General features: G+C 39.5%; 1 protein-coding gene across 1 annotated transcript in view; it reads left to right on the top strand.

Annotated features, from left to right (window-relative positions):
* The first annotated feature begins 321 nt into the window (after positions 1–321).
* Positions 322–25,287, top strand: part of SLC16A9 (solute carrier family 16 member 9) — a 53,775-nt gene continuing 28,809 nt past the window's right edge. The window contains exons 1-2 of the mRNA XM_029931725.1: positions 322–564; positions 14,963–15,059. The gene's annotated coding sequence lies outside the window, so the exon portion shown is untranslated. The remainder of the gene's footprint in view (positions 565–14,962; positions 15,060–25,287) is intronic.

Genomic DNA, 25,287 nt, shown 5'->3' with positions numbered 1-25,287 from the left:
TCCTGAGGCCTCGGTGGCCCCGGGCCGGGCGGGGGCCGCGGCCCCGGCGGTGTCCCCCTCCGCTCCGCCGGCCCGAGCCAGGCCTGAGTCGCGATAGCGGGAGCAGCGCCCCTACCGCTCGTTTTTCCGCCTCCATCTCCTCCGCCTCCTCCTCCTTCCCCCAGCCACCCGCGCAGTCACAACCGGTTCAGACTGGCCAGGGTGCCCCGCAAAGCAGGGAGAGGGGCTAGACCGCGGGGAAGAGCTTCCCGGGCCGGAGGAGGAGGGAGAGAAGGTGGAGCCCAGAGGAGGGGGCCGGCCCCCTCTCTCCCAGCACGCGGCCGCCGCGGGGCTCCGCGGGGCAGAGGGCGGCGGCTCCCGGGGCCGCGCGTAGCGGGACCGATTGCCCAATACTCCGGCAGGGGCCGGGGCCGGGGCCGGGTCCCCGGATAAATACAGGCCGGCGGGCCCCGAGCAGCAAGGGAGAGCGGCGGCCGCGGTCCTCCCCGCACCAACCGCCCGGCTTGCCCGGGGCACTGCGCCCGGTGCTGCGCCCCGGAGCCCCCAGCCGGGGCCGCTATCCAGGTAAAGGGCTGGAGCTCGCGGGAGGGCGCCGACGCTCCTCGGCCACCCGCGCTGGCTCGCCTCCCGGAGGCGAGAAGTGACTCCTCACGCTCTGAGCAGCGGGAGGCGGCGGCGGCGACCACGCTGTCACTGGCGGCAAGCACTTTGGAACGGGTTTCTGGTTTGGGCTGTGTACCTGGAGCCGAGAGGGTCCTCGGTGCCCCCAACCCTTGACACCCTCCCGTTTTGATGCGGTGCCTCTCCTCGGTAGGCAATTTCCCCAGGAATCCGAGGGAGGCATTTTGCACGGAGCCTAAAGAGAAAGACAGAGATATAGAGAAAGAAAGGGGGTCCTGGAGGGAGGATAGTGCCACGGGTCGGGCTCGGGGCCGAGGTCTGTCCTGGAACTCCCGAGGCAGCTTCTCTGGAGCTGCTGGTGGCAGAACGGGGGCTGAGAGGAGTGCGACCAGGTGGGCGGCGAGGCCTGCAGGTGCTGCCCCGGTGGGGAGCCGGTGCGCTCAGCCCTTCCGGAAGGGTCGCGGCCGGGGGACCGCCACTGGAGGCACGGCGCCTGGGCCGCCTGGACACCGAGCGGGAGCTTGGGAGGACTCGGTGCTTAACGCTCCAGCTGTGGCACGCCCCAGGTAGCCAACTCTAGCTTCAGCAGCACCCAGAGGCTTTGGAAAGAGCTGACAACTATTTAAAAGGTCGGCCATCAAAAACAAAGCAATGCTTCTCTGCGTTCATGTCTAATTCAGCACAGGTCAGTCCATCCTGGAGGTTTAGGAGGGCTTTACACTAAATATATTACTTACATACTAAGTTATTTGATAAAGCAGTTTTTTGGACCAATTTCCTGGGTCACAATTTGTTTGGGTGTATTTTTTTAAATCTTGGATTATCTGGATAGTAGGGTATTTTTTTCCTCTTATCAGATAGTACGTTATCTGAATAGTAGTTTTTTTAAATCTTGGATTATCTGGATAGTAGTTCAGATTGTAGATGGATTTTGACTCCCAGAGTAGGATGTTTAGTTGTTCCATCAGATTGTTTTACTTTGGTACATCCTAACAGTTTCTTTGATTCTGGTTGGCTTTAGCTCAGAAATTGCTCTGGCTGGAGAAGATTCTAAAATGAGAGTACCCATATTCATGATATGATCACACCTTCTTTTAAATAACACGTGAATGCAGATAATAGGGTTAGTATCCATATCATTGCCAGAAAAAAAGTTTTTTTTTTTTAAGGCTCTGGAAATTTAAGGAAATTGGAAATTATATAATAGACTAGTTTAACCTGCCATCTTGCAACAACTCCTAATTGTAGCACCACAGACTAAGAGCATCCTTCTCTGTTGCTTCTCATTTGTGTGTAGGCAACAGGGAGACAAGGACCCTTCCTATCTACAGGATGGATACGAGGAAGGACAGGTGACATGGGTGCATCAGGGTACTGAAAATCTCTCCCAGCTCCTGGCTGTGACTCTAAAGAGATGGCGGTGACAGTGTGTGTTGGTTGGTGCCTGAATCTGTATCAGTGCAGACTGTGGGGCTTTCAGTTGGATCTGGTCATGAAACTGGAGCTAGAGGATGACTGAAAAGTGTGGTCAGATTTTCTTTCTTCTTTTTTTAATGTTTATTTATTTTAAGAGAGAGGAGGAGGGACAGAGAGAGAGAGAGAGAGAGAGACAGAGAGAGAATCTCAAGCAGGCTCAGTGACGTCAGGGCAAAACCCTGTGAGGAGCCTGAGCTCCTGAATCATGACCTGAAACAAAAGCCATAGTTGGAGACTTAACAGACTGAGCCACCCGGGCACTCCCAGATTTTCAAGCTTCCTCACTCCAGTCTTTTGAGTCCCTAGTTTTTGTGGTCTTTCTCTCAACTGAGATATCTCTTACATTTAATTTAGAGAAATAAATTGAGTATACAAAGCCAATGGGATGTGCAAAAACCACAATGCCTTGCTTGTATAACTGTAGCTTTTCAAGAAAGTTTTGCCTAGTGACTTTACTTAACTAAAGATTGAAAGTGCATATATTTTGAGCTGGTTGGCTTTTTCTTTGGGGGTTCTCTGTAGATACCAAAGTATTCCTTGTAGATAATGAGATTGAACTAGAACTTACAAGTGAGTTCAAGCAAAGAACACATGGTTCCCGCCTTTAAAGAGTTTAGTGGGAAAGATAGGTATGTTTACAAATATCTACAATACAAGATAGTGTAAATGGACTCATGGCAGTAACATCAATAGTATGCTATTGAGTGGCAGAGAAAGGGAGAGGTTCATTCAAGGTTAAGAACTACAAAAAGTTATGTGGCAGGTGGAGTATTTGAGCTGGGATCTGAAGAAGGAAGAGATTTCCTCAGTGGAAAGGATCCTCACTGGAACAAGCAAATAGTACAGAGTCCTGGAAGTCTGATGTGTCCAAAGGAAGCAAAATAGTTTGGAGTGACTGGAGCCTGGAATTTAAGCTGGATAAGGCTGGGAGGTAGGATGGGACTAGATTGTGGAGAATATAACAAGTCATGCAAAACAATTTAAAATATGATTAAACATTATTATTGTATTTATACCAGCAATGTTAGCATCTCTAACTGTAGTTTATACCTTAAATTTCAATTTTGTTTATACCCTAAAATAAAAGCAATTTTAATGTTTATTTATTTTTTGAGAGAGAGAGAGACAGAATGCAAGCAGGGGAGGGGCAGGGAGAGAGAGGGAGACACAGAATCTGAAGCAAGCTCCAGGCTGTTAGCTGTCAGCACAGAGCCTGACACAGGGCTAGAACGCCTGGACCATGAAATCATGACTTGAAGCGAAGTAAGATGCTTAACCAACTGAGCCACCCAGGAGGCCCTGTTTATACCCTAAAATAAATAAATGGATAAAATCTCGATGGTATTTGCTTTGTGTAAATATTACTGTAATGTATTTCAAAAAGCCTTTAATGCTTCATGCAAGTCCAACAGATCCCTCCCCCCCCCACCAAATCTGCAGTCTTACAGCCTTATGGTATACTTGTCTTATGGTATACCAACTCTTAGTTAGATGAAAACTTTGTATAGGAAAAGACGTCCACATTCCTGGGCAATATGCAAAGTAGAGCCACTGTCTATTTTCTGTTTCAATTGCCAATAATAGTAATAATAATGGCTATTATTATTATTAATGTTTATTAAACATAACATGTCATATAAGCCACATGCCTTATTTCATCTAAGAAGGCATCAATTTGATCTTAGGCTGATAATTTTAATAAGGTCACTCAGCTAAATAAATGATGGAAGTAAAGGATTTGAAGCCAAGAAGTGTCTCTCAGAAGCTTATCCTTTGAACTATTATGCTATTATGTAACAAGGGCATAATACATGATAACTTATTAAAAGAACTTGGGGGGCACCTGGGTGGGTCAGTTGGTTGAGCATCTGACTTCAACTCGGTCATGATCTCGAGGTGTGTGGGTTTGAGCCCCACATTAGGCTCTGTGCTGACAGTTTGGAGCCTGGATCCTGCTTTAGATTCTGTGTCTTCTTCTCTCTCTGCCCCTCCCCTGCTTGCTCTTTCTCTCTCTCCCCAAAATAAACATTAATAAACACATTTAAAAGCACTTAGAGGGGCCGGGTGGCTGAATCTGTTAAGCATCTAACTTTGACCCAGGTCATGATCCCATGGCTCCTGAGTTTCAGCCCCGTGTCAGGCTCTGGGCTGTCTCAGATTCTGTGTCTCCCTCTCTCTCTGCCTCTGCCCTGCTTACGCTCTGTCTCTGTCTCTCAAAAATAAATAAACATTAAAAAAGTTAAAAGAAGTTAGAGGGGCACCTGTGTGGCTGAGCTGGTTAAGCATCAGTTGGTTAAGTTTGTGAGTTTAAGCCCTGCACCTGGCTTGGGACTCTCTCTGTCTCTCTCCGCCTCTCTCCAATTCATGCCTTCTCTTTCTCTCAAAATAAAAAAATAAACTTAAAAAAATAAAAGAAGTTAGAAATTGAGCCTGCTAACTGTAGAAGTTTTTCCTCTGTTTTTAAATTTGCACTTTCATTCCCATTACTCTGATATTGTTTGTTTATTTCTTTATTTAGAAAGGGTGCAAGCAGGGGAGAGCCAGAGAGAGAGGGAGAGAGAGAGAATCCCAAGCAGACTCCATGCCCAGCTAAGAGGCTGATGTTGGGCTAGATCTCACAACCATGAGATCATGCCCTGAGCTAAATCAAGAGTCTGATGTTTAACTGAATGAGCCACCCAGGCGCTCCAGTTTTAGGCTTTTTTTACTGAGTTATAATTGACATGTAGCTTTGTATTCCTTTTACATGTACAGTGTAATGATTCAATATGTATACATTTTACCACAATAAATTTAGTTAACATCCATCACTACACAGGTTTTTGTTTTGTTTTGTTTTTTGGTGTTGAGAACTTTTAAGGCCTACTTTCTCAGCAATTTTCAAATATGTGATATGGTAACTATAGTCCTCATATTGTACATTGTTTCTCATTCTGATTAATTTTACTTTACAAATCAACAATGAGACATGTAAATTTTTAACACATCTTTAAACTATTATATGATCTTATGCTTTTATGGTCCACTCAAAAGAAACTCTTCAGCTTTTTGAGAAGAGATGGGCTATGGATGAGAAAAACATTAGCGACAAAGACCAGATCTTCCAGATTCTCTGGAAGAGTGTCAGTTTCAAATATTCTTGTCATTATTCCCAGTAACCCCCTCCCCCAAATGTACCAGGTCTTTTTGTATTTCAGCATCCTGTATATGTTGCCTTGTGTCTCGAGTTTTTATTCTAAAAGTCACATAGCGAAGATACCAGCTTCTACATGACACACTCAAGTGTGTGTTCACAGATTGGACACTACATAATCATATACAAATTATGCAAAACATATACCAAGTAAAAGGACCCACCAATGTAGATGGCATCATCAGAGATTTCTTTCAGAATACTACTACTTGGGCCAAGCTATGAGTGATATGGTTTGTGTGGAATAGAGAAAAGCTGAAGCAAGAGCCCGGCAGCATAGGAAACATGGCAAGAGTATGGGGTGGATACAGGGAAATGATTATACCAACTTGTATGGAAGTGTCTGGCCCTCATTTTGCCTGTATTTAACTCTGTTAAATTTAAATCTTTTCATCTTTTCACAGGCTCAGAGTGTTACAAATTCTGCTATTTGCAGGTAAAACCCTACATGCAGGTCAACCACTGTCCTTTGTCAGAGAGATGTTAGGAAGTAGAAGGAACTAGAGAGAACATGCCCATTTGATGAGGGTGAAAGTTACTCAGTTCCAGCCAATCGTTATGTAAGAACAAGAGCCCAGTCTTTCCAGATTTTCTGATTTTTTAAAAGAAGAAAAAAATTCAGGTTTTTACATGAAGGCTTCCAGTTTTAAATCATTGGCAATTCATTAAAAATTGCTAAAAGTAAAATAAAAATTAAAAAATAAAATAAAAATTGTGTAGGCCAAAGAGAATACCCCTGATATAGAGATCAGATCTGGCCTGAGAGCTGTCTGTTTGCTGGATGATTTCCAAGGCTCTTTCTGGCTTCAGGCTTCCATGATCCTACATGAATCCATTTTATCTCTAACCCATTTCTTCTGCTTTGTTAGCCCATAGCACAGTACTCACTGTATCTAAGTTATGCTTTGGGGGATAATGTAGCTTTGGAGGAGTTCTTTGGTGAGTGCTGAACTGTGATAGATCTGTAAGGCCTTAAAGGGTTGAAGGATGTCCTTTTTGGATGGCCATGCTGTTTTCATAATTCAGAGGTCCCGGCAGTTAAGTACCTGTGTTAATTACCCCTTTCAGGGACAATCAGTGTGATTCAATTCCAAGGCCCAGAGCTACTTCTCTAAACACTTTTCTTCTGGCAATTCCTTCTCACCCCAATTACCAGTTGGAAAATTGATCCTGGTTTCCACTTGGGCAAGGTATATTTGTAGCCTGATTTACAGTGCTCAGACAAAGAAATCTTTATTGTCTTTACCCTGGCAAGATTTAACCATGGAGTCTGTCTCTCCTTTTAAACATAGAAGTATCTGGGAACAACGTTCTTGAACTGCAAACTGAATTAAAGGCTTGGCTTTTGAGTTGTGTTAATATAGGAGTTTAGGTTCCTTTTTAAAAAAGCATGTTTATATGGGCCTCAAAGTAAAACTGAAGACCCAAAGTAACAGATTTGCATATGATCCCAATCTCAAATTATTTTTAGTAACACTGGTTCTTTTGCAGTGAAATTCATATATATATATGAATATATATGTATGTTCATTTTTTTAAGCTCCATTTATTGGATTTGACTGGCTAAGATGTGTTCCTCACTTTAGATCAATGAAATATTTTACAAACAAGTGAATCTGACTCTAACTGAAAAGTTCAGAGCAGATGTTGACAATGAGAAGGAAGCATTTGGGTAAATAAAGCAAGAACGGCATGTTTAGAGAAACTACACATCTTCTCGGGACTGAGCTAATTTCAAGAGGATGAACAGAAGGCTCTGGTTGACAGTTTTGAGCCACTGTTTGTCCTAGTCCTGGCTCCACTGGTGAGTCAACACCACACTTCAGAGAGTGTGTGAAGCCTCTCTGGATGTTTAACATTTTAAACCAAATCTGAGAGAACCAGGTTACTGTCTGACCATTAAAGACATACCATTTGATGTTATATTGGTAAAATTTTTGAATTAAAAAACACTATTTGGCTAGTTCTTCTGATTCAATGATGGAGCAGGTTCTAAGCTCCATGAAGGCAGGTACCACATTGTCTTCTAAGTGCATTCAGTTCATCTTCTTGTAAACAAATGTACGAAGCCTTCTAAATGCCCTTAATTCATTTTGTTGAATGAGAGATGTTTGGTTAATCATTTGAATATACAGGAGAGTTAGGTAGGTAGCTTTTCCAACAGTCATTAATTTCATAAAGATTTATTGAGCTTTTATTATGTGCTGAACATAATTCTTAGTGCTAGGGATGTGAGATGGACTTGGAGGCTAGATACTTAACAAGGAGTAGCAATATATTGTGATGAATATTACAATAGCAAGATTGCCCAAATTGATGTGAGATCTGAGAGGAGGAATAGCTGACCATTGGAGAGTCAAGATGGCATCAAGTAGGAGGAGACATTTTAGGCTAAATCTTAAAGGAAAAGCAGGAGTTTGTCAGTAGGCAAGTTGGAGACAGGCATCACAACCTCTCCCTAGAGGAAGGAGGGAACATGACTCAAGTGTTGAATTGCAACAGTGGCTTGGGGACCACAGGTTTGTGGAACATCCTAGAGAAGTGTCGTTGGGGGCTGGATTGTTGCAGAGCTTTAGAGAAGAACCAAAACAATCCAGTAACTTGCTGGGTACTTAAAGATCTAAATATTGAATATATTGAACATATAGACAAAACATGGTTGTGTAAAACCAATTTTTCATTTTCATTTATAATTTTTGAAAAACATTATTTATTGATGGAGAACTGTAAGCTCATGAGGCAGGAAAAATCATCTTTGGTTTTCTTATATGCTGTAATAATGAATTAAACTTGACCTCTGCTAGTGGATACAGAGTGGGTGGTGAGAGTTTGAAGAGTGGAGGTGGAATTGGAGAGGATGAGGAGCATGGTGTGGCAGCAGCCTGCCAGATGAATGGCAGCAGGGAGAGAGCATAAGCAGAGGGTCCATGAGTAGGTGGCTGCGATAGGGCAAAGATTTGCAAAGAAGAGGTAGAGGAGGAGTTGGACTGCAGAGCTCATTGTTAGGACTCTGGTCCTGGCTGACATGGGGTGCAGGGGAGGAGGACTGGGAGAGGATGGAGAGGGGGGCTTTCTGCTTGGACTCCCGCAGGTCTGGTTGTGTTTGTTCTCTGGATGAAATTCAGGAGGAGGAATTATGGATGTGTTAATTGCACAGCCAGGTGGGATCTTGACATAAAAACTGGTAAGAAACTGGTTGGACATATGGGTCTGTAGTTCTGAGGAAAAGTCAGACCTGCGGATAGAAATTTGGGACTCCTTCCTTTGCATGCATGCAGTCACTTGGTGAGGCTAGAGACAGCTGGTGGGGTCCTATGGGAGTGGGCTCAGGAATGCCAGGGGGGCACTGGTTTGCAAAGAAGAAAGAGGTGAATGGTGTCAAGATGGTGGTTGAGTGCAGTCATAAGGTAGTGGGGGGCTCCACAGTAAGAACATTTCTCTTGTTTGGATGCATGGAAACCAGGGAGCAGATGAGGCATCATCTGGATGTGAGAAAGCAGAGGCAGGGAGAGTGCAAGCATTTGCTCTAGGCCAAGCACCTTGTCTAGTGTTTCATAGAGACTATTTCCTGTATTCCTCCTAAAAATCCTAAGAGGGAGGAGTTTTTACTATTTCCATTCTATAGATGAAGAAACTGAGAAGGTTGTTAACTCGCTTCAAGAAAGTCACACAGCTGATGGCAGCGTTCAGTCACAAACCCAGGAGAAATGACTCCAGGGCCCATGTTCTAGCCCAGGGCGTGGGCTGCAGTAATATGTGTTTGTGAGCCCGGACCTGCACACATATACACACTGAAGTACGGATTCACAGAATGGTATTGAAGCCTTACGACCATGCGGGTGTTCTTATGTTTTTGATTCTTATCTATTTTATTCTATTCTAAATTCCAAATTAAAAAATGCTACTCATATTCCACAGTCTATTTCATGAACTGGACGCATTGGAGTTTGAACAACAGTGCTCTAGCCCACTGCTTTGTATTCCTTCCAAAACTATAGCTTAATACTCTTATTACATTCAATAAACATTTATTGAGTGCCCACTGTATACATAGATGTAGAAAGAACATAAAGGATATAAGATGTGACCTGATCCTGGGAATTTTTTGTTAGTGAAGAGTATGGGAAGAAAGCAAGTAAATGGCTAATTATAATGTCACACACACACACACACACACACACACACACACACACACACGGGAGTATTACTCAGCCATAAAGAAGAATGAAATCTTGACATTTGCAATATGTGAATGGAGCTAGAATGTATTATGCTAAGTGGAATAAGTCAATCAGAGAAAGAAAAATGCCATATCATTTCACTCACATATGGCATGTAAGAAACAAAAGAGATGAATATATGGAAAGAGTGGAAGAGGAGAGAGAGGAACAAACCACAAGACACTCTTAATGATAGAGAACAAACTGAGGGTTGATGGAGGGAGGTGGGTGGGAGATGGGCTAGATGGGTGATGGATACTAAGGAGGGCACTTGTGATGAGCACTGGGTGTTGTATTTAAGTGATGAGTCAATGAATTCTACTGTTGAAACCAAATTGCACTGGATGTTAATTAACTAAAATTTAAATAATTAAAAAGACAGATAAAGGTCAAAGGAGATTTGAAGACCATGATATTCTGTGCATTTTTCTCAAAGGTCCTGAGGTATTCAAAATATTATTATTATTTAGATATTAGTTTGTTTAGTATAAGGCCCTTGTGTGATGTCAGTAAGTTCAGTAATTTTAAAGTATATCCATTAAAAAGTTTTAAAATGAAAGGGAATCCATTAAAAAACTTTACCATCAACTTCCCAAAGTAAAGCAATGCAACTATACAGACCAACTTCCCAAAGTATAGCAATGCAACTATATAAGAAAGAACCTGCATTAGGTGGTCACTCTTTGGGTTACATGGAGAGAGCTTGAAGTAGAATCTAACAAAAAACCTAGAGACACTGGGACAGAATGAGAACTGTCAATACCTACCTTTTAGGTAGATGTAGAGTTATATATAGATTAAAAGATAACATTTGAAAGTCCTTGGCATTGTGTCTAATGTACAGAAAATGTTCATAGAAAGTGGTAATTAGAAGTTATTCCATGATATGGCTAAATAATAGTACAGTTAAACCATAGAAAGTTTTCTTAATTCTACTATTTAGGAAATTCCTAAGAAAATATGACATCATTATTGGGATTGGAGGACATTTGAAATATTTTTCTATAGCCATGATTGAAATGGATAAAAAAAAGAATCAATTTAAATAATTAAAAGCAGCCAAGTCTTTCAATTTATGACGTATATTAGGACGTGCAGTTGTTTAAGATGACCTATAGTGATGTTGTCCCCTTTTGCTCAGTAACCACACATTAAAATCACCTGGAGCCCTCCAGAACCCTGGCTCCCCCCCCCACTCCAAACACCCTGTTTGCATTGCTTTGGGGTGGGCCTAGGCTTCAGGGATTTTTTAGTTCCCAAGGTGATTCTACTATGTAGTCCGCTTTGTAATCCCCTGCAGGTCTTAGTGTGCTAAGTGCTTAGTATATAAGTATGTGCTTAGGAAGCGTGCTTTGATGATTAGAAACAAGTTCATGTGGAGATACAACCTTAAAATGAGGTTTTTCATTTGCTCTTTTGATGCACGTGGAGTTACCACCTTTTCTTGAGCACTGGTTTAGAAAAGAAGATCTTAGGAGTCTTTGGAGTAAGAAAGAAAGGGGTTCTTTGAACTGGGAAGATTAGAAAACTGGAGGATGAAGAATACAAAGAGAAACTTGAGTTCATATAGCACTTTAAGAGACAAAGTAGCTGATTTAAAAAAAATTTTTGATAGTTTATTTTCAAATTGGTTTCCATAATACACCCAGTGCTTCTCCCCGACAAGTGCCCCCCACCATGACCAATATGTTTGCACTCATAGGTCTAACAGGAGAAACCTAACAGAGGACCGTAGGGAGAGGAAGGGGGAAAGAGAGCTGGGGAGAGTAAGGGACACAAATCATGAAAGACTATTAAATATTGAAAACGAACCATGGACTGATGAAGTAGCTGATTTTTAAAGTTGCTTGTAGCCCTTGTCAACTCTGATGATCAATGCTCACCTCCGTTCTACCCACAGGCTCCCTACAAACCGTCTGGTGGCTAAGAAAGGTGCTGGAAAGCCATGTGGCTTTGAGTTGGGAAGAAAAGGAAGGAAGGAAATGGAAGGGAGAAAGAGTACAAAACCATTTTTTGGATTTCAGAGCCTCTGTTTTGTCTTCTCTTGACTATTGGTGACTTAAGAGTAGACTGTCATTGCCCTTATGTTCTTTCCTCATTGAGACTTCCCTCTTCCCATTTACCAACTTTTTCTTACTGTCAGGAAATTATCCAAGATTTGAAAAATGTCACTTCCATATCAACCTTTTTTTTTTTTATTATTGAGAGAGGAATTTGGTAGCGGAATGTGTGCGTGTGTGTGCGTGCATGCACTGCTGTGGCAGGGAACGAGGGCGGTTGTGGATGTTCTGGCCAGCTGTATTTGTCGAGAGGGTACTTTCAGATTTTGAGAGGATCTCTGCCAAGAATAAAAAGAATATTTTTATGACAAACAATTATGTTTAAAAGGATAAGAAATAATAATTTACACTAAAATTACTATGTGCCAGGCACTGTACTATAGCACAATAGCCTGATGAGGTAACTAATATTTAGCTCACTGTTTGGATGATGAAAGTGAGGCACAGAGATATTGCAGTAATTTGCTGAAGGTCCCATGCTTGGCTAGTATCCAAAATTTGATGTGTACTCAGGTTATCTAGAACCCAAGCCCATACTCTTACTTCTTATGCTTAGTTTTTTAGAATAGATATCTTCACATATTTATAGATAGATATAAATATCTGTGTATGTACTTTATGAAGCTATAGCTATTGACATAACAAAAAAGTGGAAATCCTATCAACCTTTCTTTGGGACCACATAATACCATTACGAGAAGATCTTGACTTCTCTCCCACTACCTTTCTCAAACTCAGAGATTGTTTGGCTAATTTGAGAAAATTAATAAGTGGCTCCATCATTATATTGACAGCATTATTATAATTATCAACAGCAACATGAGAATCTTCTCAGAGTTTTAGCTGCCAGCTGCATGCCTGCTCTGCTGGGGACTGCGGAGACTGTCTGGGACATGTGACCTAGATCCGGAGAGGTGCAGTGACCATTTTTGCATTGACTATCTGGAGAGTTTTGGAGCTGCTTCTCCCCAGGCTTTTTTTTGGGGCTGCTGTACAGCAGAAGGATGGCATTATGGACGGTTGAATGATTCTCTAGAAGTAGTGCGCCCAGGTTTGGTCATTTGGGACAAAGGAAAAGAGACAAGAAAAGAGTTTTCTCTCCTCTGACTGGCAATGATGTGTACTTGCTTTCTCTGGAGCCACAGCGGTGGAACTGGGCTCCTTCTCCAGCTGGAAACCAGCCAACAGATTTTGGGGGTTTGCCACATCAAAGTGTGGGGTTAATAGCATTGCCACCACCAGTGGGGACAGAGCCAGATGTCACAATGAAGAGGGAGCAGGCAACAGTCCATTCCTTTGTTCTCCCTCTGTACTTCAGGGTGCTTAGAAAAATAAAAGTCATGCTCTCCTGAGAAGGTTCAATTATTCTGCCTTCATGTTTTGTAAAGTTAAAATTCTTTGGAGAGAGATGCTTACTTTTCTATAGGCTTCCAATTCACTAGGGCACATGTTGCAAGTTCTTTCTGAGTTGATCCACTTTCTGACACCATTTTCTCCTATTTTCATTAAAAACAACTTTTGTATATCTTCAGATAAATGGATGTAATAATCATCTTTTAAATTTTGTATCATAGGCAATGATCCCCTTTGCATTTTTTCAAACATTTTACAGAAGATCAAGAAAATAGCTTTTGTCATGGTCATCACTCCTATAGGAATTTTTGCTTTTGATTAGTGGAGATTTAGGGGTAAATAAGCTTTGTCCTTGGCCGTATTATAGATGACAGGGTCTAGAAGAACAGTATAATGCTGGCTGCTGCACTGGGGCAGGTGGGCTCAGGGGGAAAGAGTTTCCACATGTTCCAGTCCTCACTTCACCCTCAACTCTTAGCCTCTTCCCTCCCTTGCCTGTCTCCCTTCTCCACTGGGAAAGAGGGTGACAGTTGGTCAGAGGTGTTCCTTCTCTCCTATAGGACAGTGATTCTCAGCCCTGGCTGCACATTCGAGGGGCAGGAAGGGTCAGGCGTACCCCAGGAGCAGTCTGGGGTGGGCCCTCCATCAGCGACATTTTAAGCTCACCAGAGTGCAGTCAGGCTGGAGAACCATTGTGGTTGGGCACCCGTTTTGAGTGTACCTGTGGATGACCTTGGTCAGAATCACAGAATGATTTTTTAAAAATTAAATTTCTGTGATTCCTAACACACTAAAAATACTTAGGACTCAAACTCAAAATAAAAGGAAACCAAATCTAGCAGTGGACGTGATTTTTGAATTATTCCAAACTGAAATCTGGCAATATCCAGATCTTGGTTTACATTTTCTAAGTTTTAAGAAATAATTAAAGATTAAAAGGTTTTAGGAATTCTAGGTTTATTTATGAATCAGTAACTAGTTGCTCTAGAACTCTGGTGTGAGTAGTTAACTAAAACAGGCTGTCTACTTACCAGAAATTCTTTATGGTTTTTAAAGTAACAGCTAACATTTATCTTTTTAAACCATGTTTCTGTTTTAGAGAGAGAGTGTCTGCATGCAGCCTGGGAGCGCAGAGGGAAAGAGAGTCTTAAGCCGGCTTCATTACTAGCATGGAGCCAATCTCAGTACTGTGAGATCACGACCTCAGCTGAAATCAAGAATCCCACGCTTAACCCATTGAAGCACACAGGTGCCCCACTAACATTTACTAAAACTTTTTACAGTGCTGGGCACTGAGCTTTGCACTTGAAGTTCACTGTTATCCCACATTAAGACAAGAAAAGTGTGGCTTAGAGACATTAAGTAATTGGCTCAAAACCACATGGTAATTAGCATGGACTGGATTGGAACCCAGATATATGTATTTAATAACACATATAATATTTATTTATGAAATATAATATATATTTATTAAATATAGCATATTTAATAAAGCTAACAGTAGGGGTGACTCAGTTGGTTAAGTGTCCAACTCTTCACTTAGGCTCAGGTGGTGATCTCACAGTTCATGAGTTTGAGCCCCACATCAGGCTCCACGCTGACAGCAGGGAGCCTGCTTAGGATTCCCTCTCTCTCTCTCTCTCTCTCTCTCTCTCTCTCTCTCTCTCTCTCTCTCTTTCCCTCCCTTCCTCCCTCCCTCCCCTGTATGCATGCTCTCCCCCCACTTTCTCAAAATAAATAAATAAACTTAAAAAAGTAAATCTCATGGTCTTAACAATTACTGAATTCGTAAAATTCTGGAACCAGATACTAGAATATTTTTTCTTCCTTCCTACCCCATCTTTATAGCAAAATTAAGATGATTAAGAGAAGCCATCAAGTAGTTGAAAATGTTAACTTGGCTTCATGTCCTTTTCTTCATGTCCTTGTGTACATATATATATATATATATATATATATATATATATATATACAAAGCATCCAAACATCACTGATGCACTTCAGAAACCCTGAATTTATGTTTCATTTTCACTGTTCAGGTTCTTATTTTGTGATGTGTGGTCAGCCCTGCACCTGAGCAGAAAGAAGCTTAGCTGTCGATTACTCTTTTGTTCAGAGAACTACCGTACAAAGGAGGTAAGCAACACATCATCTCCTGATTTCATTGTTTTATTCTAAACCTGTTTCTAGGTTAAAAACCTGGGCATATGTGTTGGGAAATGTGTGTGGACGTGGGTGGGGAGAAGGACTATTATTGGCCTGGGGAATGGCCTCACACGGATGAAAGATCTCATTCAAATATTGCTGATTTTGTCTCCAAATCAGGCCATTTATCTCATCATTGTATCCGTGTGTGTGTTTGTAGAATTAATATTTTCCTTTGTAAAGTCAGCTGTTTTGAGGCAAAATTTACATCAAGTAAAATTTAATAGTTAAAAGTGTATAAGTTTTGACAAATATATACAGTTAAGGTTTGCATTAATTTTTAAATAAAGCTTTATTAAAATATAATTCATATACCTATGCATCTATTGAAAGTTTTTTTGTTTTATGTATATTCACAGACTTGTACAATTATCATCATAATTAATTCTAAAACATTTTCATCATTCCCAAAAGAAACCGCATGCCCATCAACAGTCACTTCCCATTTCCTCCCAACCCTCCTAGCCCTAGGCAACCACTGATCTACTTCCTGTCTCTATAGATTGCCTATTCTGGAAATTGCATATAAATGAGAATCATGTAATATGTAGTCTTTTGTGTTTGGCTACTTTCATTTAGCATACTATTTTTAAGGTTCATTGTATTGTAACATGTATCTGTACCTCAGTCCTTTTTTTAATGCTTATTTATTTATGTATTTATTTTAAGAGAAAGAGAGTGGGAGAGGAGTAGAGAGAGAAAGAGAGAGAGAATCCCAAGAAGGCTCAACACTGTCAACACAGAACCTGACATAGAACTCGATCTCACGAAGTGTGAGACCATGACCTGAGCCAAAATCGAGAGTTGGACACTTAGCTGAAATAAGTGAGGCAGAGAAGGACAGATATCATACGTTTTCACGCATAAGTGTAACAGGAGAAACTTAGCAGAGGACCATGCGGGAGCGGAAGGGGGAAAAATAGTTGGGGAGAGGGACGCAGGTAAACCATGAGAGACTCTGCAGTACTGAGAACAAACTGAGGGCTGATGGGGGAAAGGGAGAGGGGAAAGATGGGCATGGAGGAGGGCACTTGTCAGGATGAGCCCTGTGTGTTACATGGAAACAAACTTGACAATAAACTATAGAAGAAAAAAAGAATAAAAAAAAAAGTTGTGCACTTAGCTGACTGAGCTACCCAGGTACCCCAGAACTTCATTCTTCTTTATTGGTGACTAACATTCCATTATGCGGGTTGACCACATCTTATTTATCCATTCATTAGTTAGTTGATGGACATTTGGGTTGTTTCCACTTTTTTGGCTAATAGCCTTAATTTTTAAAAATATATTTATTTATTTTTGAGAGAGAGCAAGCAGGGGAGGAGCAGAAGGAAAGAGGACAGAGGATCCAAAGTGGGCTCTGCACTGACAGGCTGACAGCAGTGAGCCTAATACAGGACTCGAACTCACGAACTGCGAGATCATGACCTGAACTGAAGTCGGATACTCAACTGACTGAGCCACTCAGGTGGCCCTCATAGGCTTAATTTTTAAAGTGTATTTTCAAATAGATATCTTAATTTATTTAACTTCATTTTGGCTTTCTTTTCTTCAATATTTAATATACCAGAAGTCTGAAATGACTTCCAATTAAGGCCAGAACGCTTGGATTCACAGTCATACTAATATTATTATTTGGAATTTACTTCTTGTTATAGCAATGTCATATATGTAAAATGACTAACAGAATTGTAGATATAGAAATATGTGTGTGTATATACATATGTACATACATATGCATGTGTATATATATATACATATATATATAAAGGATATCTTAGTATGATTTTATGAAGAGTTTTAATAGTTTATAAGAAGTTTATAAGAAGGACATTGGGCTGGGTTCTTTCCCTTTAAAAATGACATTGATCTATAACAAAATTTATTTTGCTTCAGAAGAGAAATCATAAACTGTACTCATGAAATATCATTGGAAAAGTCACAAAATTAATCCAGTGACTATACCTTTTAAAGGACTAACACTGGTGTTAGTGTGACCGTGTTTACTAATATCTGAAACAACTAGAGCAGATTCACTTGGAAGTTTATATCTTTGACCCAGAGAGAACTGACACTGTTTTAAAGCTTTATGTTACTCCTAGGTGGTCAACAAGCAGTCATAAGTACGTTGACTCTTTGGCAAGTGGTGACAGCACATGCTGCACTTTTTACTCAGCAGGAGCTGTGGAACGAGCTCCTTGAGAACAGGAAAGTGAAAGTGCCAGCCCAGTGACTGCCGTGGGCACTTGTACATCTGAACGGCTTCTGTGCTGTTTGTCTCCCATTAAATGGAAACGAATTAACTTTTATTTGAATTATGAGACCCTGTATGTGTTAAAGGGTATTTTTTACCTTATTTTATTAGAATTCCCAGATAATTATTTGCTTGTTTTTTATTTTCACAAGGAATGATTTGTTTACCTACATTTTTGCGAGAATCTGTCCCAATTTTTTCTCAGTTCCTAGCATGCCTTGATCCAAGCCACAGTCAGTGGCAGAGGATGTGTGATACATGCTTGGAAGGGCAGCTGTCATAGGAGAGAAAGAACAGTATCAGTGCTAGAACTGCTTCTGGCAGAACGGGTCTGCTCTGTAGTTTATAAAACTTATTACCTGCAGTCGAGTCAGACCAAAACATCATTTCCAGTAGCTTTTGAATGTGTTTTACTTTAACAGTTTGGTGGAGATATAATTCACATGTGATGAAGTTCACCTATTTCTTTTTCTTTTTCTTTTTAATTTTTAATGTCTATTTATTTTTGAGAGACAGAACACAAGCAGGAGAGGGGCAGAGAGAGAGGGAGACACAGAATCCAAAGCAGGCTCTAGGCTCTGAGCTGTCAGCCCAGAGGCTGACGTGGGGCTCAAATCAGACGATCTAGGAGATCATGACCTGAGCTGAAGTCAGACACAACCAACTGAGCCACCCAGGCGCCTCTGAAGTTCACCTACGTAATGTGCATAGTTTAGTGGATTTTTTTCAAGAGTTGTGCGAATTGTGCCATAAAAAATAACTTAAAAACATTTTCATTACCTCAAAAAACTGTGTGCCCTTGACAGTCCATATTCATGCCCACCTGTCAAACTGTTTTCCAAAGTGGCTGCTGCGTTTTCATACCCAGAGCAGAACACAATGGTTCCAGCTTTCCTGAGCTTGGCCTGTGGTTTGGAACCTTCCTTTTAACAAGATAGCATAAATGTAACCGAAAGAAGGTCACAAAGCCCAGGATGATTTCAACTTTTGACACAATTGGTAAATGACCAGGTCAAGACAAAATCAACCTTGAATCAACTATTCCCCCACCCCCACCCCATGTAATCACCTGATCCCAGGTCCTTAATTAAAATAAAGTGCTTTGATGGGATATGGCTCAGAGGAAAAAAAAGAATGGAATCTTGTCATTTACAATGACATGGCTGGAGCTAGAGTATTATGCTAAGTGAAATAAGTCAGAGAAAGACAAATACCAGATGATTTCACTTATATGTGAAATTTAAGAAACAAGTGAGTAAAGGTTTAAAAAAAGGTAAAAAAAAACCCCTTAGAAACGGACTCAACTCTAAAGAGCAAACTGAAGGTCACCAGAGGGGCGGTGGGTAGGGGGAGGGACTAAATAGCTGACGGGGATTAAGGAGGGCACTTGGGAGGAGCACCAGGTGTTGTATGGAAGTATTGAATCACTATGTTGTACACTGGAAACTAATATTACACTGTATGTTAACTAATTAGAATTTCAATACACACATAAAAGAGAAAAAATAAAAATAAAGTGCTAGTACCAGGTAATTTGGCAGTGATTGAGATTTAAAAAATAGTTCTGTTTTTACCTCCTATGATTCAAGTGAAAAAAGAATCTTTAGTGAGATGTAGGTAACAGTCAAAAAGAGTTATTAGAGAATGATTATTGGGGGGGGGGCGGGGAGAAGGCAAGAGGGACCATTAACTGAAAAGAAGGTCAATTGTAAATCACTCTCAATTTGGTAAAAAAATAGTGTAATATGTATCTCTACACCTCAGGGACAGAAAACTTCTGTGTCAACACTAAACGTTCATAAATGTCAAATATACAATTCTGGAATTTTATATGTGGAGAATCGACATTTTGAGTCAGTGTAGATTTGAGGAAAATAACAAAGGATGGCATTATTTGAGCAGAAGTAAATGTATAAGGGATTGGGGTTTAACCACTTTGTAAGTCAATAGTAAAATGTAGACTTTTATCAATAGCCCCTTTCATTTTCCAAAGAAAGTGTCTTGGAATTTGTGCTTTCACAAAACAAACTCTAGCTTTAAGAAATCTGCTATTCCTCACACTAGGATGTTCTAATTTGCTTGAGTAATGGTATCTTATGATTAGTTTTATTTCATGCTATCTTCTCTCCATTCCAAGGGAGGTTTATAATATGTAGAACACATTTAATGTTTAAGTTAAAAATAAGATATACACTTAAATTATAAGTTAAAGTTAATTTTATAATGTTCCGTTGTATCCTGTACTGTGACAGAACTGCCCCTAAATTATATGTTCTTCAAATGGTCTCTCAAAATGGCTTGCAATTTTGAGTTTGATGAGATGTTTTATCACGCAGTCTGGGTGTGTGAATACTCTGATTAAAAAAGATTCCAAAATTTCAAAGAATGTACTAGAATATACCAGAATGTGTGTTTCCTAGAAGCATATATTTATAGTTATATGATTAAGAGCCCCAAACTTTGAGTATGCTTATGGAACACTAGTACAAAGAAAACAACACTTTCTTATACTTACAGATCTTGTTATTTTTTAGGACAAAAAAATCCACTGCTTGATAATATAAGTGGGTTATTAGTGCCAGCATTTATTATGTAAAATGTGAAAAAAAATCCTATCTTGCCGTTATAAGTATAGGCTTCTTGAGACACTTTTTTTTTAAAGTTCAATGAGAAAAGCATCCTTCCAGTCTTGTTTTCCTCTGTGACCCCTCTACAACCGGACTTCTCTACTTTCCATTAAATGTAGCAGGCCTATCCTGATTCCACACCCAGGTTCATGCTGTTTCTCTTCCAGAGCCACATTTTCCTGAATCTCCCTTGTTCTTTAGGACCTGCCTATTTCATAGGGCCTTCCACTTAGGCTTTCCCTTCCCTCTGACTCCCAGACATTTCACATCCAGCCACTTCTTTGGCACCCATTCTTACCTTTCTATCTTATCTTGTTACCTGGCTGCCATTTTACCTTCCTAACTGGGTTATAAGCTCCTAGGCCATGCTTTCTATTTCTGCCTTTCCTTGGTATCCAGTCAATATATTTTAATTTGTAAGATACAATAAAACTTCTTGAATAAAGATCACTTTTATAATGCTGTATTTCTGTAAATATTAGTATAAGTAGGAATTAATTCAAAGTTTTTATTTAAAAGAATGCCAGAGAAGAGGTTTTATCATATTGAATCATAAGACATGAAGAAGGAGGGATAATAAGAAATTTCAAGAAAAGAAGATATGGTATATTTTATATTTCCCATATTATGTGGTCACAGACTGTACTCCTAAATCTACCCTTTGGCTCAAATGCGACCAAATTGGGTATAGAAAGGTAAAATAATCAACTTGAAATTACTTCACACTCAAATTTGTTTATTCTGTTCCAAGTAAAAGAAACAAATACAAGTTAATAAAATAATTTCTTAGGTTTGTTCACAGAGTGAAATGAAAGGCTGGAGGAACCCACCTTGGGGATCTCCCAAGGTGGTCAAGGTGGTAGGAACTGATAGAGGGTCTCTTCAATGTACTACCATTGGAATCAGTAAACTTCAAATAGCTATTTCCTTACAGCATTTCATTCAAAATTCGGAGTCCTAGGAAAGAGATCCTGCTGGCTTTGCTTGGATCAAAACTATTCTATGGGTGAAGATCAAAGAGCCAAAAGTCCTACCAACTGTCCACTCATAGAAGATCCAAGTCCCCCAAAGGAAACTAGATACCATTACAAAAGGGGGAAATCAAGACTAGTTTATTTATGAAATCATCTTGCAGAACATATAATGTCAGGGAAATAGCAGGCAAGAAACACTTAAGGAATAGAGGAAACTACAGGGGAAAGGATTAGTTACCCTGAGAGAAAACAAGACATCTCTAAATGGTATTTTCCACCATGTTCTCTTTATACTACATGTACATCAAACTATGAGACAATTAAAAGTTAGAAGCTATTAACCAATTCTTTATAAAAACTTGTCTTTCTGGTCAGAGTTGATATACGTGGGAGCTTTGTATTTCAAAGGTTTGTTCTCCCAAATATTTACTGTGAGAAGAATTTCTCTGGCTCCTGTCCTGTGTGTTGAAATATCACCCAAGGCAAGGCAAAGTAAACCAAGGCCAAGGTATTTGGTGTATAAAGACACTTCTGTCTGCTTAGGTCTGCAAACTGGCCAGGGAGATAATCCTCACCCTTTTACTCCCTAACCCTTCAGAAAATACTGGCTTTCTTCATGATTCTGGTGCTTTGCCTATATAAATGTGTACTTTTCCTGAAGTGCAATAATTTGAAGATTTAAATGAAGGACCATCTTATATGAATTTGTTCTTGTATAGCTTTTTAGTCTCCCTAGATGTTTGGCTGTTGCAATCCTATATTAATTTGGTGTAGGGAATTAAGACTATATATTTTTAAAGGAATTTTGAACAAGAAATTTGTGAAGGACTAAATTGTCATTAGAAGGACCAGAATGATATTGTTTGCTTTTACAGTAGAGTAGGTACTGGAGAAACTTGACTTCTCAAGAAGGGACATAGCTGATGATTTCAAAGGACTTAGATATTTGGAAGTTTGGAGTATTTTGTCTGCTAACACAATTACTTGGTCTGAGAGATTGGCTTTTAGACTCTACAGTTCTGTGTACAAATTGTAACCTCTTTCAGTTGTCAGTTATGAAATACCGCAAGCTAATGTATATACTTTAAAGACCCATAGCAGGTCGTGACGTGATTTTTGCCTTGTGTTCTGAATGTCAAAGTGAAGAAATTCAGTGAAGCACAGATAAATTGATGGCTGTAACTATGACTCTCTTAAGGTAGCCAAGTGCTTTGTCATGTAATTAGAGATGTGGATGAGTGGATGAATGATATATTCTACTGTCTTTACCTATTATTCCATAAAACCACAACCAAAGGAATGGCTTGGAAAAATATGAGATCAAAGAAGACTCTGTTAAAACTGATTGTAAACCTGACATGGTTTAGTGACATAGAAAGCATGCATTAAGTGGGAAGCCCTGTTAGGGGCAGGAAGATCAAGGTTTGGGCCTCTAAATCCATTGCCATGTAAATTGTTTCAGATCTTAAAAAGAAGTAATATTTTCAAATTCTTTTAAAATATCATTTTAATACCAAAACCTAGTAAAAATTAAAAACAAAAAAGACATTTCACTTATCAATTTAATTTTTTTTGATGTTTTTAAATTTATTTTTGAGAGACAGAGAGAGACAGCACGAGCAGGGGAGGGTCAGAGAGAGAGGGAGATACAGAATCTGAAGCAGGCTCCAGGGTCTGAGCTAGCTGTCAGCACAGAGCCCAACACGGGGCTCAAACCCACAAACTGTGAGATCATGACCTGAGCCAAAGCTGGACTCTCAACCGACTGAGCCACCCAGGCATCCCTCACTTAATCAATTTGAAAATTCTTCCTTTATGGTGCTTCTGCATGACTCAGTTGGTTAAGCATCAGACTCTTGATTACAGCTTATGTTATGATCCTACAGTTTGTGAGTTTGAGTCCTGCATCAGGCTCCACACCGACAGTGCAGAACCTGCTTGGAATTCTTTCTCACCCTCTCTCTCTGCCCTTTTTTTCCATGCACATGCACATACACACACTTTTTCTCTCTCAAAATAAATAAATTAATTAAAAAAATTCTTCCCTTGTCCCCAAAATAGATTGACGTAATCAAAATAGTGCATGAACCCAGGAAGATTTAATCCAGTAATTTGAAGATAGTTCAATAGTAGAAAATACAGATTTTATTACATTAAAAGTTATATGGAGAAAATCATAATCATCTCCTTGTGCACCAGAAATGTGTTTGATAAAATGTAGTAAACATTTTTAATAATAACACTCAAGATAGAGAAATGTGAATGTTTTCTTTGTGAAAGAAATCAGTCTAAGCCCCAGAGGTAACATGTTGGCATTTGAAGGTATTCTGACTAAGTTAGGAACCAGACAAAGACATATACTTTTATTATTTGACATTATTCTGTATGCCGTTAGATGCAAAGACAAAAGAAGTCAATTTGAAGTATAAAAATTCAAAATAAGAATATAAAATTATCCCTGTTTGTAGATGATTGTGTAACTGTATTGTATTATATATTGTATATACTCAAGAGAATAATCCAAAAATCTACTGCAAACAAGAGAATTCAGTAGGGTAATGGGATACAAAATTAACATACAGACATCAATAACTTTTACACATACAAACAAAACAAAGAAATAACCCTGATTACGATATTAGCAAAAAGGATAGAAAACTTAAAATAAAAAGAAATGTTAGGGAAAACTTTAAATATAAAGAACACTTAATATCTACAAATGGAGAAGCACACCATGTTCTTCAATGGAAAGACTCAACATCACAAAAGGATCAATTTTCCTTAAACTAATTTACAAATGTAACTCAAACTTAGTAATTAAACTTTTGTGGTAATGGTGACTGAAAGGCAGATCAATGGAACACAATGGAAATTATGGAAATACACCCATATATCCCCAAGAATTAGACAGGAATTACAAATGGCTTTTTGTCTATGAAATGACACACAACTTTTAGGGAAAGCTGAAAAATGCAAGTTAAATCTATAATGAAATACTGTTTTACAGTTCCCAAATTGGCAAAAATACAAAAGTTTTTGAGTTTTAAGTTTGAGTTTTTGAGTTTTTACACACTCAAAATTGCTAGGGATAATATGAATTGGTTTAATCCTTTGAGGTCAATAGTTACAGATAAATTATTCTTACCTTTTGACCCGGCAATTTCTCTTTTGGGTTTTATCTAACAGATATGCATATATGCAAAAAGGTGTACATATATGTAAGATTATTCATTGTAGCATTGTTTGATAGAATTAAGAGAAAGCCCTATACTGAAACACAGTGCAGCACAAAGAAGAGAATGAGGAAGGTTGCTATGCATTGATGTGAAAGATCTTCAGAATATTTGTCAAGTGAATAAAGCAAGATATTTTTCTGTACAAACAATAAAGGGAATCTGTATTTGAGTGAGCAATGTATGCATAAACCAACTCTAGAAAGATATAAAAGAAAGAAGTATTGGTAACCTGTGGATGGTATGGGAGTCAGATGGGAAATAGGTGTGGACTAAATACCTTTAGTCTTTCTTTTCACTTTGAACCACATAAATGTTTTGCCTATTCAATAAATAAATAAACGAACAAGTGTGAGATGCTTTGTGTTTAATTAAGAAAAAAAAGACTAAGGGTACTGTCTGTTTATTGACAAGGAAAAATCTCAGGGGTTTTAAGTGCATGAAACAAAGTTTGGAATAGATTGTACAATATGCTACTTTTTGTCCAAAAAGAGGGAAATCTAAGATTATTTGCTTGGTTTTGTTTGTATATTCATGAAGGAAGTCTGGGAGGATACTCAAGTTGGTGGACCTGGCGATGTGCTGCCAATTCCTCCCCCCAGACCCTTTTGAGAGTGAGAGATTCCTTGCCCCAGCTGTTGAGAGCACTGGCCAAGGGAGTCTGGGCTTCAGCTGACAGAGCTCTGGGAGTGACAGCCTCGCCTAAGGTCATGCACTCCTCATGAATGGTCCGATTCCAGTGAAAGATCAGTATGGGATCCGATAGGCCAATTGTCCATGCCCAACTCAGGGCAACTCTGAAGGGCCATCCCAGCTTTAGAAGTTGCCTTCCTTTTTTTTTTTTTTAATTTTATTTATTTCTTTTTTACTTTATAAAGTTTCATATTTTTTTAACATATGCAATTATTTTCCATCATTTACAATACAGTAGTTGCAATGACACTCAAATCAGAGAAGCAAAGTAAAAAATCAAAACACCAACTTCTGTTTCATGTAATTAGACTTATACAGAGATTAGAAGGTTAAGTAACAACTAGTTAATCACCTAATTTCACAGCTATCTGAAGTGGC

The sequence above is a fragment of the Suricata suricatta genome, chromosome 2 (genome assembly GCF_006229205.1).
Source record: "Suricata suricatta isolate VVHF042 chromosome 2, meerkat_22Aug2017_6uvM2_HiC, whole genome shotgun sequence".
Taxonomy (NCBI): Eukaryota; Metazoa; Chordata; class Mammalia; order Carnivora; family Herpestidae; genus Suricata; species Suricata suricatta.
The sequence above is the reverse complement of the archived record's forward strand: the minus strand, read 5'-3'. Positions and strand labels throughout refer to the sequence as shown.